The sequence below is a fragment of the Pinus tabuliformis genome, chromosome 5_1 (genome assembly GCF_031772625.1).
Source record: "Pinus tabuliformis cultivar Carrire ecotype Pingquan chromosome 5_1, CPIR1, whole genome shotgun sequence".
In the NCBI taxonomy this organism is placed as follows: Eukaryota; Viridiplantae; Streptophyta; class Pinopsida; order Pinales; family Pinaceae; genus Pinus; species Pinus tabuliformis.
Window position 1 is genome coordinate 829,020,939 of NC_142305.1, and position 14,581 is coordinate 829,035,519.

Sequence of the window (14,581 nt, forward strand, 5' to 3'; positions counted from 1 at the left end):
TTGCTGGACAATTACTCCTCTTTGGACCTGGCTATTTCTCATCTTCTTCATCATACTTGAAGACCAATTGAAACTGAGCATATTCTCAGTTTCTCCCTGGTTACAACTTTTATTAGCATATATGCAGGATTCTGGCTAGTGTGTATCTTTTCCAGCTTCAACTCTCCATCTTCCAACACTGATCGTATGAAATGGTACTTGAGCTTTATGTGTTTAGTCCTAGAATGAAATTTTGAGTTCTTTGCAAGATGAATGGAACTCTGGCTATCACTATATAATGTGCCCATATCATGCTCCTTACCCAATTCACCCATAAACCTTTGTAACCAAATCATTTATTTACTAGCCTCTGTAGTAGCAACATACTCTGCTTCTGTTGTTGAAAGTGAAACAACACTTTGGATTTTTGAAACCTATTTGACAGCTGTTCCACCTATAGTAAACACATATCCTATAGTGCTCCTCCTGTTATCCTTGTCACCTACCATATCTGCATTAACATATCCCTATAGAGAAATGTTTGAACCACCAATGCATAATGCTTGATTTGTGGTACCTCTCAAATACCTGAGAATCCACTTCACTGCCATCCAATGTTCTTTTCCTGGATCGTTCATGTACCTGCTTACAACTCCCACTGCATGTGCAATATCAGGCCTTGTGCAGACCATTACATACATTAAGCTTCCAACTGCTAATGCATATGGAACTTTAGACATATAATCCATGTCTTCTTGGGTCTTTGGGCACATTTCCTTACTAAGTTTAAAATGGCTAGCAAAAGGTGTACTAATTGGTTTTGCATTGTGCATATTAAATCTTTTCAACACCTTTTGTATGTACTCATTCTGAGACAATGTTAGTTTGCGAATTTTCCTGTCTCTAGTTATTCTCATACCAAGGATTTGTTTTGTAGCTCCCAAATCCTTCATTGCAAATGAATTTGCCAATTTTCTTTTGAGCACATTTATTTCCTGCATGTTAGATCCTGCAACAACCATGTCATCTACATACAATAACAATATAATATATCTGCCATCATTTTGCTTTTTTCAGATAAACAAAATGATCAGAGTGACATCTAGTATAACCTTGTTCAGACATAAACTTGTAAAATTTTAGATACCACTGCCTTGGAGCCTGTTTTAAGCCGTACAATCTCTTCTTCAACCTACACACTAGTTTCTCCTTCCCTTTTACCTCATATCCTTGTGGTTGCTGCATATATATCTCTTCCTCCAAATCCCCATGGAGAAAGGTTGTCTTTACATCTAACTGCTCAAGATGCAAATCTTCAACTGCTACTAGACTTAGAATAGTTCTGATTGAAGTCATTTTAACAACAAGAGAAAATATTTCATCAAAATCAATACCTTTCTTTTGTGCAAACCCCTTCACCACAAGTCTAGCTGTGTACCTCTGTTTTCCTCCATCTTTTCCTTCAACCTGTAAACCCATTTATTCTGCAATGTAGTTTTACTTGCAGGCAACCTGACTAAGTCCCAAGTCTGGTTATGCATTAAGGAGTCCATCTCTTCTTCCATGGCTAGCTCCCACTTCTTCCTGCTTTCAACTTGCATTGCTTCTTCATAACATTCAGGTTGACCAGAATCGGTTAATAATAAATAATATAATGAAGGAGAATATTGTTCATGGGGTCTACTTATCCTGGTAGATCTTCTAACACCACTTTCAGCTGTTTGGGGTGCCCGTTGATGTTGTGGTGGTTGTTGTTGTTGTGGTTGTTGATTATTATTATTTTCAGGCACCTTTACTTTTTCAGTGATCTCATCAAGAACTATGTATTCCTTGTTTTCTTTTTCCTATTTCTTTTCCTACAACTAATTCTTATACAAGACCTTTTCATTGAATATTACATCTCTGCTCCTAATGATTTTGTGATTTTCATAATCATATAAGTGATAACCAAAATCATTAACACCATATCCAATAAAGGTACATTTCTTTGATTTTGCCTCAAGCTTTGTTCTATTTTCTTTATTAATATGGACAAAAGCATCACAACCAAAAGTCTTTAAAAATGAGTAGTTTACCTTTTTACCTGTCCATGCTTCCTCTGGAATACCACCATCCAAGGAACTTGAAGGCCCTCTATTTATTAGATAAACAAAAGTATCCAGAACATCTGCCCAAAATTGTAAAGGCAATCCTGCATGCAATCTCATGCACCTTGCACGCTCCATGATTGTCCTGTTCATCCTTTCTGACACACCATTTTCTTGTGGTGTTCCTGGAACTGTCTTCTCTCTGCGAATTCCATCCTCTAAACAATACCTAACAAACTCTTTGCTGCAATATTCACCTCCATTATCTGATCTGAGACACTTCAACCTTTTCCCTGTCTCATTTTCAACCAAAGCTTTCAATTTCTTGAAAGTATCAAATACATCAAAGATTTCGAATACAATAAATACAGGTTTTTCTAGTTGCATCATCAATAAAAGTAACATAATAATGAGAAACACCAAGAGATGATACCTAAGCAGGTCCCCATACATCTGTATGCACAAGCTCTAATTTTTCGCTCTTCTTTTCTTTCCCAACTCTAAGGAATCTGAATCTCTTCTGTTTTCCATAAACAAAATTCTCACAGCATTTTAAATCAACATGCTTCAAACCTGGTAACAAATTTCTTGAGTGAAGAATCTGCATCCCCTTCTCACTCATGTGCCTGAGCCTATGATGCCACAATCTTGTATCTTCTCCTGTAGTGGTTAAAGCATTAACAGAATTAGAAATACCATTGCATAAATACAATGTACCAACCTTTTCTCTTTTCGCTATTACCAGGGATCCTTTAGTGACCTTCCAGGTTTTATCTGTGAAAGTACTTACGCAACCTTCACCTCCCAACAGCCCTGTTGAAATCAGAGTTTTGTATAGATCTGGAACATGCCTTACCTTCTTCAATAGCCATTGATTTCCATTTTGCTGTTTTATGAAAACTGTACCCATTCCAACGATTTTACAGGGTTTATTATCACTCAATCGAACTTGTCCAAAATATCCTTGAACATAATCTTGAAAATGCTTCTTATCAGGTGTGGCATGGAATGAGGCCCCTGAATCTATCACCCAGGCATCAATAATATTTTCTAATGAAAGAATCAAAGCATCTTGCAACACATCACCTGTTACATTCACTTCATGATTAGTTTCTTGCTGCGCATCTCCTTCTTTTCCCTTCCGAGACTTGCAGTCTTTCTTCAAGTGTCCTTTCTTCCTACATTTCCAGCAAACTATCCCTGATCTAGACTTGGATCTACCTTTTCTTGACTTACTACGATATCCTGGGCTCTTTCCTCTTTCCATTTTTGTTCCCTTAGTCTCTGCAGTCAAATCATTACCTGATGTCTCACTAGAGCTTTTCCGTCACATTTCCTCGCTAAGGATTGCACCGAAAACATCATCAAACTTTAAAGTACTAGATCCAAAGATAGAGTTACTAATGGCCATAACTAAACCATTCCAACTTTCTGGCAATGAGCACAGAAATAACAAAGTCCTAACTTCATCATCAAAATTTACCCCTACAGAACTTAACTGACTTGTAATAGTATTAAAATCATTTAAATGATTTGCAACAGATCCACCTTCTGACATATTCATATTAAATAAACGCTTCATAAGAAATACCTTATTTGAGGCTGAGGGTTTTTCATACAGTTTGGCCAATGCCGACATTAAACCATGTGTTGTCGTTTCCTTTGAAATATTAAACGCTACCAACGCCGCTAGGCACAGCCGTATTGTTCCAAGTGCCTTTCTGTCTAGAATATCCCATTCTGTGTCTGTCATACTCATCGGCTTCTTTGTCTTTCCACTCAATGGTAGGTACAGATCTCTCTGATACATATAATCTTCCATCTGCATCTTCCACAGCTAGTAGTTTTGGCCATTGAATTTTTCAACCCTAAACCTACCATTTTCCACCATTGCTCCCACTTGAACCAGGAACCCTTCTCTCCTGTGAGTTTATCAGCCAAATAGACCTTCGAGTTTGATACCAGTTGTTAGAAAATTATATATTACGGAGCAATGGAACACATAAAATATTGCAGAAATATAAACACAGAAAACGCATAAAACAAGAGAGACACATATATACATGGTTCACCCAGTTTGTGCTACGTCCACGGAGAAACAACCAGTCCTTCCTTTTATATTATCCAGCAAACTGAAGAGATATAACCTACAGCAGATCCATTGTAACACCCTCTTCACTCTCAATCTCCTCTCTCTTCCTCACTCAGAATACAGATATGCATAGAGGCAATACAATTCCCTCATATATAGTGAGGGGTTGCCTTCTCGGGCAAAAAACCCTAAATTAAACATAACTTCTACCGTCAGATCATTCGCCTAATGAACGGCCTAGATTGACTAGAAATTACTAGACTTTTACGAGGCAATTTTACATCTATTTTTAGCTTTGGGGGCGCTACCCTCGAAACCCCCTACAAGGGGGGGGCTCCCCAAGGGTCGCAGCCGCCCCCCCCCCCCCGGGCCCCCCCTGCAGCGAATATTTTACGGGTGGCGTTGCCGCCCCATTTCGAATTGGGGTCCAATGTGGTGATACCTTTGAATATAGAAGATAATCAGGCTCCACACCCAACACTATAATGCTACAATGTGACCACTAAAGAGGAGGATGATGATCTAAGAAATATTGATATTCTAGAGGAAAAATGGTATCACAAAGTCGAGGGCCCACAAATAGACAACCCAGAAATTACCATGTCATTGAAGAAAAAGAAAGTAAACATTGGTTCTGAAGTAGAACCGAAGTTTGCAAAGATTCGAGATTATTGGGATGATGCTATTGTGGATAAAGTATAATTGGAGATTTAGGCATTATGAAAATCACTTTGAAGCCGGGTGTGAAGCCTATTAAACAAAGGATATATTGCCTTAACCCCAAATACAAGGAAAAGGTTCGCTTAGAGTTGGACAAGATGCTGGAAGTAGGCATCATAGAACCGGTTGAAGAATCTGATTGGGTGAGCCTAATGGTGGTTCAGGAAAAGAAGAAGAAGGGAAAAATAAGGATTTGCGTAGATCTCCGAAAGCTTAATGATGCCTGTTTTCATGACCCATTACCGACACCATTTACCGATGAATTATTAGATAATGTTGGAGGGCAGGAGGTCTACTCGTTCACTGATGGGTTTTCGGGGTACCATCAGCTTAAGATCGCACCTGAGGATAGGAGCAAAGCGACCTTCATGATAGAGTGGGGTTGTTTTCAATACAATTTAATGTCGTTTGGACTCAAGAATGTTCTTGCAATATTTTCTCGCATAGTCATCTCAGTATTCAAGGAGTTCATTCATAAGTTTCTGGAAGTATACTTTGATGACTAGACAGTGTTCGAACTAGTAAAGTGCCATGTAGCAAGTCTGCAGTTGGTGTTTGATACGTGTTGCAGATACCATATTGCATTGAACCTAAAGAAATGCATCTTCTGTGTTCCCTTTGGAATCTTGCTGGGTCATGTAGTGTGCAAGCAAGGGCTAATGGTGGACCCTGCCAAGATTGTGGTGATAGTGAATCTGGAGGCCACGAGAAATGTTAAGCAATTGCGTGTGACGTTGGGACATACGGGATATTATAGAAACTTTATCAAAACATATGCTCAAATTACCGCGCCTATGGAGAAACTGTTGAAGAAGGACATGACGCTCTATTGGGATGAAGAATGTCAGCAGAACTTAGATGTTAGATGGTCACTGCACTGATCTTGGTATTTCCAGATTGGCAAAAATAATTTCATGTCTATGTGGACGCCTCTTGCATTGTGTTGGGTGCAGTGTTAACACAAGCTGATGAAGATGAAATGGACCATCCTATAGCATTCACAAGTAGTAAATTATCAAAAGCCGAGAATAATTACTCAATGACTGAGCACGAAGGATTGGCCATGTTATATGTTTTGCAGAAATTCAGGCACTATCTGTTAGGAGGGCATTTCAAGATGTACACATATCATTCTACCTTGAAATACTTGGTCAATAAGCCTATGTTGGGGGGAATATCTATAGATGGTTGCTACTATTCCAGGAGTATGACTTTGAAGTAGTTATGAATCCAGGGAAGTTAAATGCAGGACCTGACCATTTGTCACGGATTGAAATAGGAGGAGAGACCAATCATTTGGAGGAAGGGTTTCCAAATGCGCAGCTCTTCGTGGTGCATGTAGTGGATAACCATTTTGCAGATATCATTCATTTATTGACTACAAGGATGGCACTGGAAGGGTATACAAGTTAGCAAAAGAAAGAACTCGTAGTGTGCGTGACTGATTTCTCAGTTATTGCAGGACATCTATACAAGATGGGTGTAGATGAAATATTGCGAAGATATGTGCAAAATTTTGAGAGAGATAGCCTTCTTGCTGAAGCTCATGGAGGTGTTGTAGGAGGACATTATGTAGGAAAGGAAACTATGCAGAAGATGTTGCGCGCAGGTCTATGGTGGCCAACGCTGCACAAGGATTCCAAAGCATATTGTAAGGCATGCGATGCATGTCAGAGAATTGGTAGACCATCGCGAAGGGATGAATTTCCATTACAACCTCAAGTATATTTGCAGCCATTTGAAAAATGGGTGATTGATTTTGTTGGGCCAATTCAGCCCCCGGGGAAGAAAACTGGTGTGCGCTATATCATCATTGTGACAGAATATCTAACCAGATGGGCAGAGGCACAATTGATTAAGGATTGTATAGGGGCTACAACAACAAAGTTTTTATTTGAGTATGTCTTAACTAGATTTAGTTGCTCAAAAGTGTGGATGAGCGACAGAGGTACGCACTTTCTAAATGAAACGATTAGTGCATTGACAAAAGAATTTCAGGTCTACCATCAAAAGAGTACACCGTATCACCCACAGACCAATGGAACTATTGAGGCCTTCAACAAGATTTTGGAGAACTCACTAATGAAGATCTTTAACTCTCAGCAAAATGATTCGGATGTGCGCTTACTTGCAATACTACGAGCGTATAGGACTAGTTGCAAGAAGCTGATAGGACAAAGGCCATTCAAGTTGGTCTATGGGGTAGAAGCTATAATGCCAATGGAGTATAATGTGCCTAGTCTACACATAGCAGATCTCACAGGTATAGCGGATCACAAAGCCTTGGAGGAATAGTTCACGCAACTGATGGAGCTTAAAGAGGATTGATTCTTGGCAGGATTCCATCAGCAATTACAAAAAGAACATGAAAAAGCATGGCACGATCGCCACATCACGATTCGCATGTTCAAGGTAAATGATCTTGTCTTATTATATGATATTAAATTCACTAATTTTCCAGGTAAATTTTAGATGCATTGGCTAGGGCCATATATTATCAAAGATATTATAGATGGAGGCACAATTAAGCTCATAAAGCTGAATGGAGAACCTTTTCTGGGAAGGGTGAATGTAAGCTACTTGAAGTTGTATATAAGGGATCTTGTACAATGACTATATGGCGAAAGGACAGTCTTAGTGCTCCAAACAGTTGCAAGGGAGCATGGGACTATAAACTACATTGCCAGGGTTGGAGGACTATACAACAGGTGGGTTGCATGGACAATGAAAAATATGCAATCCATGGAGTTGTGCGTAGGAAACTATGCCATGGAGGGAGGTGTCACACAACACATTAGAAAAGTGATCATTGGAGTCATTGTTCATGACTTGAAAGCCAAAAGATGGTTGAGGAGAGTGGGTTCATAGTATATAAGGTAAAACTCTTTGAAGATCTGCGACCAAAACAACATTAATTATCAAATTTTGGGGGGAACAGTCAGATTTGAATTTAAAAACCCCTATAAATTACGTGTGCCAGACCAATAAAGAACACTTTGTGCCCTTAGAGTTGTTGTCGAGATTTTTTGTCTGTCACCTATGAACCAATCGTATTGGGAGGATTTAGTCGCGAGCCCTGCATTTTCTAAGTTTTCTGAGTTGAATCAAATGTTCATCCTCGAAAACATTCTTGGACCAAGCCTTGCAAAAACCATGAATATTGGTGGTGATGTTTCCTTTGAGGGAGCTACCCCAAAAGTTGTGAGTATGGAAGCTTTGGCTCATGTGCCTATGGTGCCAAGGTCACTTAGGCCGAAGCCTACCCCTACCAAAGAAACCCAAACAGTTAAATTGAATAAGGATAAACAGAAAGGCCAGTACCAATGCACGAATCACCAAGAAAGCATTCCACAGCACAAGCCAAACAGAAGAAATATAAGCAACCCGAGAAGGTAGTTGACCTAGAGGTGGAAGAAGGCGAGGGTATAGAATACATAGATGTAGGGAATGGAGCTCGTCACGAAGGTAACTGACTATATCCCTCCATGCAAGGGGAAGGAAAAGGTCACAAAGGACCCAGATTCAGAGAAGTTTTCCATTTCTACATCCCTGCTACCTGAGCAGGTTCACTTTGAAGGTCCGTAGCTTGCATGGATCCGACTATTAAAAATGGAGGATGGGGACCTCAAAGATCATGCTAGGTTTTCGCACTTAACAACAGATAAGTACATGAAGTGCATCTACTATGTAGAGTCATGTTACTGCATTAGAGACAGTGGAATGGATCCACGTGTGGAGAACTCGAGGTTACTTAATCTGTTGTGGGTGCCCCATTATCATTGCACCCCTATCAACACAATTTGTGTGTGCCATCTTCTCACTCTAGTGCATGATAGGTGTTTATGGCTAGGAATTCCTATCCCCATCACTGACATGCTAATTCACAGAATCACACACCTACTATACGAAGGACTGAATCTGGCCAAGCAGTTTGACGGAAAGACAAAGGAAAGGACCTGCTAAAAAGAATGAAGAAAGAATTTGACCTCATGAAGAAGGCACGAGGATATTCCATCCTCTCAATAACAGACCCAACAATTCAAATTGTCACCCAAATTCTAGCAAGGAAGGTGATGAGAAAGTGTCATGCAGATGAAGTTCTGGCACTTGTAGTACCCTTGGCTGCTCAATGCATGAAAGACATACAATTCAACTGGTCCAGGTGCCTGTGCTAGGAATTCCTTGTGAATCTTTGCGAGGCCTAGGATGAAACCAAGTCGTTTCATTACGCTTAGTTACTGCTATCTATTATGTTGGTTGCGTGGGAACTGTCAGACGATAGCTAGTTTCCTCCACTTGAATAAGGATTGTCGAAAGCAATGCAATTTGCTTCCCTATGGGCTACAAAGGACCTTGCATGGATCACAGAGACAAACATATTTTGGGTCTTGATGGAATCAAGTCTCCGCTTAACTATCAACCAACATTCGAGGTTGTCCCAAACCTTGTACATGCAACTGTCAACCTATGCAACATTCAAAGCTAATTTCCATAGAGTGTACATTCAAGCATGAAAGGATCCAGCATGACTTTCCATATTTGGTGACGGAGATAGATGTGCAGGAGGTGATCGCGATATGGTCTACAGAGTGGTGTGCCCCCTTAGACTTAGATGTTGGAACAAGTAAGGGTGTGGGAAGTTCTGTAGCATAGAAGCAAAAGGAAGCAGCTAAGTAGGTTGTGCAGAACCTGGCTGTGCAGAAAAAGAAGGAAGCCACAGAGAAGGAACAGACAGAACAGGAGTAGTGCAAGTCACAAAGAAGTGGAAAGTCACCTTCGCCAGAGACTGAGGAGAAATAAATTTCAGAGCAAGGTGGCGAAGGAGATGAGGGGAAGAGAACCCCCTTCATCTTGAAGAAATTTGGCAAGGGGCAGCAGGAAGGTCCAAGAAAGAATCAGAAATCGGATAAGTCGTAGGGTGATCCCATGGCCTTGACGGAGGTGATCTCGATGAGATTGGGGATAATATTAGGGATACCACAACTAAAGTGTTGTAAGAGTTCAAGCAACAATATATGCAGATGTTGGGAAGCATCCAAAAGGATCTGCACAAGCTGCAGATCTAGGAAAATAGAATACAGGTGGGCAATGGACAAGCCAGCGGAGAACAAGTGAGCCTCGCACCTGGGATGAGTCAAGCAGCTACGTTGGTAAGGATCCTAGACCTTAGGAATTTTTCATTCCCAGATGGGTCCCTTCATGCAGAGTCAGGTGATGATTGCATCATCCTGAGTACACTTAAGAACATCGGGTTGAACATAGCAGTGCTCCCCAATGAGATCCTCCACGCACTACATTCAGAGGTGACAGAGGAATTGAGAGCTTAGGAGTAGCACACTCTCAAATTCATTAATGAATATAGAGTGAACAATGAGTAGATGTTCGCTGAGAAGACCTAAGACTTAAATGAAAAGGAGATGTTGCAGGCACAGAGTTCCCAACTGGAATCAACAGTCGCAGAGGCATGCAAGGTGGTGCCTGAGCTTCATATCCCTAAGGATGTACAGCCAAAAGTGAAGATCCAAAAATTAGTTGCTGGTGTGCCCAAAGAAAAAGTAGAGGTTTACAGAGTTTAATTTGAACTCAACATGAAGATCACAGAGCTGCAATTAAAATTGTAGCCCTCGACTCTGCCTGAGGTCCAGGAGCAGCGCGAAGTTGCCATAAAATAACGAATGACCACCCTAGATGCCATAGTCGCTGACTGTTAGGAATTATTTGAGCAAGCCATGGATTTTCTGACAAATCTGCAGGAGGATTTGAAACTGTAGACACTGAATATAGAAATAAGGGAGCTGCAGTGATAGTATGATAAGGTCAAGGCAATCACGCACTCCATTACACTAGTGCAGTGCCTAGCCAAATTACAGGAGGAGAAGCATCTCCTCGCGCAGGTAGAGGCAGCATAGAATAAAGAAGCCTTGCTTAAGGCCAAGCTATAGCCTTGGTTAGAGAAGGCTTATCAAGTCATAACCACTATTCAGGATAAGCTATAGGGATTGCAGTACATGCAACAGACAATGAGGCTGGTCATAGAAGGAACAACTATAAAGAAGTTAGTTGAGAAGGTCAAGCTGGAAGCCACTCAAAGCATTGCTGAGGTTTCCATGATCCAGGTAGAGCTGGGGGATCTTCATAGCAAGATCGTAGTGCTAGGCGAGTGAATCAACGGAAAGTAAATATCTTTGTGTTGGGGGCCTATTAGGATGGGGTCCCCTGGGCCAATTTTGGGGTTAAAATAACCCAAGTTTTGATGTATTTTTGTAACTAATATAAATTCTCCATGAATTGTGGATACAGAGAGCATAGATGATTAGTATTCAAATGGGTTTATTCCCTTGTTTATGTAAAGTTGGAGTTGAATTTGAGATCCACCCATGGTCCAGGGACCATAGGATTGTATAAATAAGTGTGTTTTAGAGAGTCTAATGCAGAGGTCTATGTGGATAACGAATGGAGCCTTAGAAGTGATAGTGTAGAGAAGTGGGTCAGATAGGAGAGAAAGGCTCTATGACTGAGTGTGTAGAGGCCTAGGTAGAGTCTGTAGCTAAGTGTGCGGACCCCTCTAGCTAAGTGCGTAGGGTAGTTTCAAGTCCGTAAAGCTAAATTGAAGATAAATAAAGAAAGTTGCTAAATAAATCCTGTGTATATCTATTTATCTTTGTTTTCTTATGTTTTCGATATATGCCATGAATGAATAATGAATTTATGAAATATTGATCTAATGATGCGTGATTCTCTTGAATAAGTCTCAATAGATGTACGCAATGCATGTTAAGTAATTTCGTGAAGACTGTGATAAATTTTGTTATTTTCACTAAATAACCTAAGTAGATCTGTGCGAACACTAATTTAGGATTGTTCTCTAATGCACGTAAGTGGATAAATCGACTATTAAGGGTCCGCAAAGCCTGATCGTAGAACTTTGTGAAGGTCTGAAGGTTGTTTTAGTAGAGTTGCAGTATCGATCCCTAAGGGCTTATCGATCGGTGTGAAGGCAGATCTGAGGTGCTAAAAGACATCACACTCATATTTGGATGTATAAACTTGGTTCTTGCATCCCCCCATACTGCTTTGGGTGAGATTGCAACATGCACTACATGGGTTGTTTCCAAAAGGGTCAGTAGTGTAGGGATTTTTTGGTTGGTGCAACTAACTCTGAACATGGGTCAAGACACCCTAATCCAACATTGTTGTAGTTATATGGACCATTTCTGATGGTGATCATTCAACAACTTTGCTTCCATTTGTATGAATTACAGGGGTCAGTGATCTATGTGGATGATCATTTCCTTCCACATAATGTAGTGCTTCCATTGTCAGTAAGCCTGCATAAAAGAATGAATCTATTTGTCATAGGTGGGATACTTTTGGAGTTTATATGAAAGTTTCTCACTCTTATATGTCGTTGGATGCCCCTACTGGGTAAGAACTACACCAACATCATAATCGAAGGAATCTGTCTCAATTTTAAATTGTTGTTGCAAATATGGTAATGTGAGCACTGGTACAGATTATAGGCAATGCTTCAACTCAAAAAATGCCTTATGTTGGGTTTCAAACAAAAATAAATTTAGTTTCATTCTGCCCTTGTTGACTTGACTGAAAGGCCAAGTGATATGAGAGAATCCCAATACGAACCTGCGATAGAAATTGGAAAGACCCATAAATCTACGGAGATCTATTAGAGTGGTTGGGGTTGGCCAATCTTGAATAACTTGTATCTTGGTTGGGCCCACATGCACACCTTGCTCATCAATGATGTATCCCAGATATTGAACCTGGTTCATACCAAAAGTGCATTTCTCTAAATTGGCAAACAATTTGTGTTATCGCAGGGTTTGTAGGACTTGTCAAATATGGTGTATGTCCTCTTCCTAACTCTAGCTAAAGATCAGGATGTCATCTAGATATACTACCACAAAATAGTTGGTGAATGGTTGCAAGATTTCATCCGTTAGCCACAAGAAAGTTGTGGGGGCATTCGTAAACCTAAAAGGCATGACCAACCATTCAAAAAGTCCCTCCTTGGATTTGAACGCATTCTTCCACACATCGAAGGGTTCAATTAGTACCTAGTGATAACTAGACTTCAAGTCAATCTTGTTGAAATATTTAGACCCCTTGATCTAGTCTAGAAGGTATTCAATCTATGGGATTGGATACTTATTTCAGATAGTGATCTTATTCAGCGCCCGATAGTAAATACAGAGCCTCCAAGTTCAGTCCTTATTTTGTACCAACACGATCGGGCTCCCACAGGGTGATGAACTTGGCCTGATGTGCCCCTTTTTCAATAGCTCCTGAATCTACCTCTTGAGTTCATCCTTCTCTAGAACAAAGCGTCGGTATATTGGTACATTGGGTAGTGGCGTGCCTGAGGTCACATCAATGGAGTTCTCAACCTGACAGTGTAGAGGTACCCTTGTGGGTGAGTTGAAAATGTCCTTGTATTCCACGACCTTGTCCATCTACTACTGTCGTGCAGAGGAGCCCTGTCTGGAGGTTGTGGATGTAGCCTCAATATTCCTCTTGCTCTGAGGTTGAATCATAAGGAAGACAAATTTCCCGTTCTTGGAAATGATCTTACTATAGGTTTTAACCTTGTACAAAAATTACCTGCAAACGAATTCTTAAAAAACATAAAATATACAATGGCGAGAAACACAAAATAAATACACGGATATTTTCCCTTGGATCCCAAAACCGGGACTATCAGATTAATTTTTCATTATATTCCTTTCAATGTTCCAATACATATATATACATGTTGAAGCATCCATAAACCCCAATCCATTAACCATATATTAGAACATAATTATAGTTCCCTTGACCGAATCTAAAAAATACCATGGGTAGTGTTAGGGTCCTATAATTTATAGGATCTCAAGGTAATTGAGTATTATATCTCAGGAATCTTATTTTGTAAATATTTGTCAATCTACCAATGATTTCAAAACCAAAATAAAGAAAATAATTAAAAAATATAAAAGAATAATACTGAAAGAGTTGCAAGTCTAAATGCAACTACTTGTTGGGAACGGGTCCCTTGGGGTCAAATTTTGGGTTAAAAACCCAATTTTTGGGGCAAAAATCCCAAATTTTGTATAAAGGAATGAAAAGCCTCTACATTTTGTGGTCATGAAGCATGAAGATATCAAGAGTCAAAAAGGGTTTCTGCCCTTAGTTTAGATAGGTTGTGTCAACTTAATGAGATCCACCCTTGGTCCGTGAACCATGGGATTGCATAAAAAGAAGTGTTAGAAGAGTTTTAGGGGGAAGTCATAGTTGGAGTCATTGATGAGTCTGTGAAGAGCTAAGAGTGAGAGTATTAGCATAGGAAAGAGGCTATGTAGCTGAGTGCGCAGAGGCCTAGGGTAGAAGTCTGCAGCTGAGTATGCAGACCCTTGGAGCTGTGTGCGCAGGGCAATTAGAGTCTGTACTGGAAATCTGAGTCATAAATAAAGAGAAGTATTCTGAAATCACTGTGTAGTTTAATTATATCAATTGCATGCAATTATGTTATGTTAAGAACTGGGCTTATGTTTTATTGTTAATTTGATGTGCGAATCTATATGTTCTACTCTGTTATATGAATGCATCTAGAGATAAATGTTTACGCAAATATAATCTTAATTGCATGGTAGAGTTGGAAAACACTTAAGATAATTCAGGAAACTATACAGAAAACTAGTTACAGAGG